Genomic DNA, 6000 nt, shown 5'->3' on the forward strand with positions numbered 1-6000 from the left:
TCACAGAAAGGCAAACGGACAGACATTATGCCCTAAATGGTTTAGGCCTGACACAAACAGGCTTGTAGGCCTTTGCCCAAATCAAGCCCGACAGATGTGCTGTAGGCCTAACCTCTGGCCACCAATCAGGCACCATGCTGTGTTGTTATGACAACAATATGGTGATGACCTGATCCTTTCACACCAATTTAAATAGGGGAAAATGCAAAGTGACTTTTCTCTGAACAAGGAAAAAAAGAACACCAAATTCACTGAGAATAAATGATATAGTATAAATAAACAGATCTAGCCACAGCTTCCTAGTGCTTGTCAAACAGATAACCTATACAGGAGTGGGCTTGGTGTGGGGTCTGAGGGATCCGTGAGTGGTTTTAGACCATTTGTTTGGATTCCTCACGTCTTAAATCATTGTGAAGAAGAGGTTTGGTACAAAACGTATGCTGGGTACTATACTTATTGAATATTATATGAATCCTATCAATTGAAATGGCCAATTTGGGTTCAATCAATCAGCTTAATTTCAAATGATCTTTCAACTAAATGATGTTGCAGAAATGCTTATCTTATCTGTTTCTAACTACAGAAACCATTTCTGAACAATCTGAGATGGTGGATGTCATGGACTGCTGAAATGACATGACCCTACAGTGTGGGTAAACAGTTCTGTGTGAGCTGAATCTCAATCTGCTATCCTAGGTAGAGAAGAGGCTGAATCTCAATCTGCTATCCTAGGTAGAGAAGAGGCTGAATCTCAATCTGCTATCCTAGGTAGAGAAGAGGCTGAACCTCAATCTGCTATCCTAGGTAGAGAAGAGGCTGAATCTCAATCTGCTATCCTAGGTAGAGAAGAGGCTGAATCTCAATCTGCTATCCTAGGTAGAGAAGAGGCTGAATCTCAATCTGCTATCCTAGGTAGAGAAGAGGCTGAATCTCAATCTGCTATCCTAGGTAGAGAAGAGGCTGAATCTCAATCTGCTATCCTAGGTAGAGAAGAGGCTGAATCTCAATCTGCTATCCTAGGTAGAGAAGAGGCTGAATCTCAATCTGCTATCCTAGGTAGAGAAGAGGCTGAATCTCAATCTGCTATCCTAGGTAGAGAAGAGGCTGAATCTCAATCTGCTATCCTAGGTAGAGAAGAGGCTGTCATGGCTGCACTGAGGGGCTTGTGGGGGCGACCGGGCGAGGGGAGAGAGGAGGACCCCACCTTAACAATGGGACCATTGTACCCCTGGCTTGACCCTGGTGAGTCATTGGTAGTAGGGGCAGGGACTGGGACAGGGGCGTGCTGGCATGGCATAGGCCCACTAGGCTGACATAACTGCCTGGCTCACCATCAAAGCCTAAGGCTTGATGCACAAGGTCTTCTCTTACAACCAAGCCTGAGTGTGCATGATGCATGCACGACATCATACGTGTAGTAGGCCTATGGGGGCACAAATACATGTATTTTCAGCCAGGACAGGAAAGCTAGCCTAAGGTCTCAAAGCTTTCTGTCAAAAAAAATGAGATTACAAAAAAACTTTGATAGGAGTAGTAAGCTATCCAGGACTAGCTACAGTGGCCAATGAACAAAGATAGATAAGCAGAGGACTTTCGGTGGCATTAGTGAAAGTATTACCAGTCACCAACACAGCCAAGAACAACATCTATTAGCTAAACCACAACAACCTGCTGAAAGATATATTCCAAGGCAAATACTGACCAAATAACAGAAGCAACATTAGGTGGTTAAAAGTATTGACTAGAGACACGAACTACCAAAGCCAGGTCATTTAGGTCAGTGGTCCCCACCCAGGGGTACTAGGACCCCTGAGGGTACTTGGTCTATCCACAGGGGGTACTTGAGAAGACTCATGAGACCATAGGTCTACTGGTAAAATGCACATGAGGGGGTACTTCAAGGGTACTCCGGACAGACCAAACTCAGTTGGTGGTACAGTAAGCAACAAAGGGTGGGGACCACTGAGTTAGATCATCATCTCAGGTCTTGTTGTGACAGTGGGTCATAGGTTGTGACCTCAGGACTGCATTAGTAGGCAACAGATATCAACACAGTCAGGTTAGATAACTGACTGGCTTTTGCCATGGCTGACACAAAACACTACAGCCTAAGTTGACACACAACACTGCCTAGACACTGATGAAAGAGGCCCAGGCGGGCTGTGCATACAATAACATGAATCCCATTACATATAGAATAATACATTATACGATCTCTATGGGGCTGGTGTTTCATTCCAGGAAGATATTTCCTCCCCTCTGCTCTCGTTCACTACCCTTCACAGATCTGATGACTGGATTTATGAAAGCAATATGGCAGAAACTAGGTGGAGTGTCTCGACATCATGCAGATAACTACTGTACTCTCTCTCTTAAATGATTGCGTCTCAATGAGAGAAAAAAGGCAGAGGACACTGGTTAAACCGGACCTACCACTTACACAGCATTCCGGCAGCAGGCGGTTTCCATATTAATGTCTTCAAATACCACTGTTTGGTGCTATAGATCCATGAGTTTGTTAGTGCCAGCAATAATATTTTCAAATGCATCCTATTGTGTGTATGCATGCAACAAGCCTTTATCAGTCAGTGGGGTGGGCAACCTGATTGAAAGTATCAACCCGCACATACCCCACCCATGCACATAGATAGACACATACTTTGTCTGAAACAAAAGCATAAATACATACATCGCAGGAAAAACGTGTTTGTTGTAATACGCCTTCAACCTCAGAACCATGCCAACAGAACATGTATGGGCTTGCCTCAGTTCCAACTCAGCAATAGTGCAGACATTCATTTCCATTGTATTTGATTGGTGTGGCTCGGACATAAGGAGGACCTTCTGTAACGGTTAAATGAAGCAAAGCCTTCATGGTGTAACAACAACAAGCCATGTAATTATTAAGTAGTTAGCTAACTTACTAGCTAGCTAGCTAGGTTTAAGATTTGTAAAACCAGTTTCCCTTTTATCTGTGGCTAGGTAGCTAACTAGCTAATTGACCAAGTAAATGTGTTCTGATCAAAAACTCAGCTAGCATAGCTAGCTAGCTAGCTAATGTGTTAGGCTGGGGCTGCACTCACCTGACTGGCTATTTTGGCACTGTATAGACCAGGGCTAGCTGGTAAAATATAGCATCTAGCTATACTGCAAACTGTCTCAGCTGGGTCTATCGTTAATGGTTTTCGAAGAGTAACACAAAGCTGCGAATAATAACAACAAAGACGGATTTCGGAAATACCAAACCGTTAGATATCGAATCGTTCGGTGTTCTATCGTGCAGTGCGCGAGCCAGAAAATATGTTGAATGTCAACATCTGTCCGGCCTCGGGCGCTTCCACGCCCTGCGCTGCCTGCCTGGCTGGATCTGCCTGCCTATCTACACTGCCTGCCTGGCTGGATCTGCCTGCCTGCCTGTCTACACTGCCTGCCTGTCTACACTGCCTGCCTGGATCTGCCTGCCTAGCTGGATCTGCCTGCCTATCTACACTGCCTGCCTGTCTACACTGCCTGCCTGGATCTGCCTGCCTGGCTGGATCTGCCTGCCTATCTACACTGCCTGCCTAGCTGGATCTGCCGTCTGCATCTAACAAAGGTGATGCAACCGAGGCTGACGAACTAGCTAATAAAATGTCAACAGGTTTGTCTGGCTAGAAAGTCTGCATAGGACATTTTGATAATCAACTAATGCAAATGTTATTTAGTTGAATTAACCCTCAAACTTAAAGCCAAATGTTGCCTGTAATAACTATAGTTACAAGGCAGTCACAGTTTTACGGCAAGCCACAATCAGTTGAAATGTACTCAATCATGATTTCGCCACAGGGCGCAGCGCATTGGATCTGGTTAGCTACACACCGTAGCTAACTATCTACCCTACTGTAGTTTAACACTCAACCGGCAAACATCATTTCAAAACGATCTATAAGACAGAAAACAATAGATCCTCACCCAAATCTTAGATTCGGACAGCTGGGGGAATCCTGAAGCACCTCCTGATATTAAACCCGCCGTGTCATCGGCGTATTCCTCGGGAGAGAAATGTGTTCAGAAAGAAAAGATTACGCTTCCAGACACACAAGCCGGGGAATGCAGGAATGTGACGTTTAGGCCGGTAAGTGGAGGCTTGGATTCTGGGAGTCGTAGTTCTGAATGGCACTGCGATTCTATTCAATCACAGTGTCAGGAGCTGTAATTGTATTTGTTTGGAATAATACAGACTTGTTCAAACATTTGAGAAAGGTCAATTCATTAATGGGAGACATTGAGCTTTTTTCATTTTTCTGAAGTCAATTTCAACTATTATCCGCGCTTATAAACCCAGGGTCGTTTTCTATTGTCCCTGTGGGCCGAATTGATGGTTATTTAAAAAAAAAATCAAAATCATTTAACCTTTATTTAACTAGGCAAGTCAGTTAAGAACAACTTTTTATTTACAATGTCAGCCCACCCCGGACGACGCTGGGAGTCTCCAGTTAATGTGCACGCAGACTCAAACAGAGAGAATGGGCGCGTTTGAGCGGATCATTTTTGTCAAGTCGATGATCCCATGCATTTCAAAGGGTGTTGCATTATGGGGTTTTATTAATAACACAGATTGTCCGATTTACGCCTAGCACTGAGGAATAATAAGAACTGGAGACTCCGTTCAAGATGTCCGACCGTTGTTCTCATGGTAATCTACTAACATTCCCATAAAGCGATTCATGGATTTCCTATATCTGGGTTGCATCCGGTTTATACTGACCAACATTACATGTGCACTAGGCACTCAGTGCACACAAGGGGCAGCGACAACGTCATCACCTCATCCAAAAACATGGCAGACATTGGATGAATATAACATTTTAATATCATCCCGTCAGTAGAGGATGCCTGGTTATTCTTTAAAAGTGCCTTCCTCACCATCTTAAATAAGCATGCCCCATTCAAAAAATGTAGAACCAGGAATAGATATAGTCCTTGGTTCACTCCAAACCTGACTGCTCTTGACCAGCACAAAAACATCCTGTGGCGTTCTGCATTAGCATCGAATAGCCCCCGTGATATGCAACTTTTCAGGGAAGTTAGGAACAAATATACACAGGCAGTTTGGAAAGCTAAGGCTAGCTTTTTCAAACAGAAATTTGCATCCTGTAGTACTAACTCAAAAAAGTTCTGGGACACTGTAAAGTCCATGGAGAATAGGAACACCTCCTCCCAGCTGCCCACTGCTCTGAGGCTAGAAAACACTGTCACCACCGATAAATCCACTATAATTGAGAATTTCAATAAGCATTTCTCTTCGGCTGGCCATGCTTTCCACCTGGCTACCCGTACCCCGGTCAACAGCCCTGCACCCTCCACAGCAACCCGCCCAAGCCCCCACCATTTCTCCTTCACCCAAATCCAGACAGCTGATGTTCTGAAAGAGCTGCAAAATCTGGACCCCTACAAATCAGGCGGGCCGACCATTTTGAATCCCACCATACCTTCTCCACTATGCAATCTGGATTCAGAGCTGGTCATGGGTGCACCTCAGCCACGCTCAAGGTCCTTCTCTGATAGAGTTCAGTGTGTCAAATCGGAGGGCCTGTTGTCCGGACCTCTGGTAGTCTCTATGGGGGTGCCACAGGGTTCAATTATCGGGCCGACTCTCTTCTCTGTATACATCAATGATGTTGCTCTTGCTGCTGGTGATTCTCTGATCCACCTCTACGCAGACGACACCATTCTGTATACTTCTGGCCCCTCTTTGGACACTGTGATAACTAACCTCCAGACGAGCTTCAATGCCATACAACTCTCCTTCCGTGGCCTCCAACTGCTCTTAAATGCAAGTAAAACTAAATGCATGCTATTCAATCGATCGCTGCCTGCACCTGCCCGCCCGTCCAGCATCACTACTCTGGACAGTTCTGACTTAGAATACGTGGACAACTACAAATACCTAGGTGTCTGGTTAGACTGTAAACTCTCCTTCCAGACTCACATTAAGCATCTCCAATCCAAAATTAAATC

General features: G+C 44.9%; 1 protein-coding gene across 1 annotated transcript in view; it reads right to left on the bottom strand.

Annotated features, from left to right (window-relative positions):
- ctif (CBP80/20-dependent translation initiation factor) overlaps nucleotides 1-4076 on the bottom strand; it is a 151754-nt gene extending 147678 nt beyond the window's left edge. Inside the window, exon 1 of the mRNA XM_029690268.1 lies at nucleotides 3952-4076. The gene's annotated coding sequence lies outside the window, so the exon portion shown is untranslated. The remainder of the gene's footprint in view (nucleotides 1-3951) is intronic.
- Between the last annotated feature and the right edge of the window lie 1924 nt (nucleotides 4077-6000).

Source organism: Salmo trutta, chromosome 15, assembly GCF_901001165.1.
Source record: "Salmo trutta chromosome 15, fSalTru1.1, whole genome shotgun sequence".
NCBI classification, from domain to species: domain Eukaryota; kingdom Metazoa; phylum Chordata; class Actinopteri; order Salmoniformes; family Salmonidae; genus Salmo; species Salmo trutta.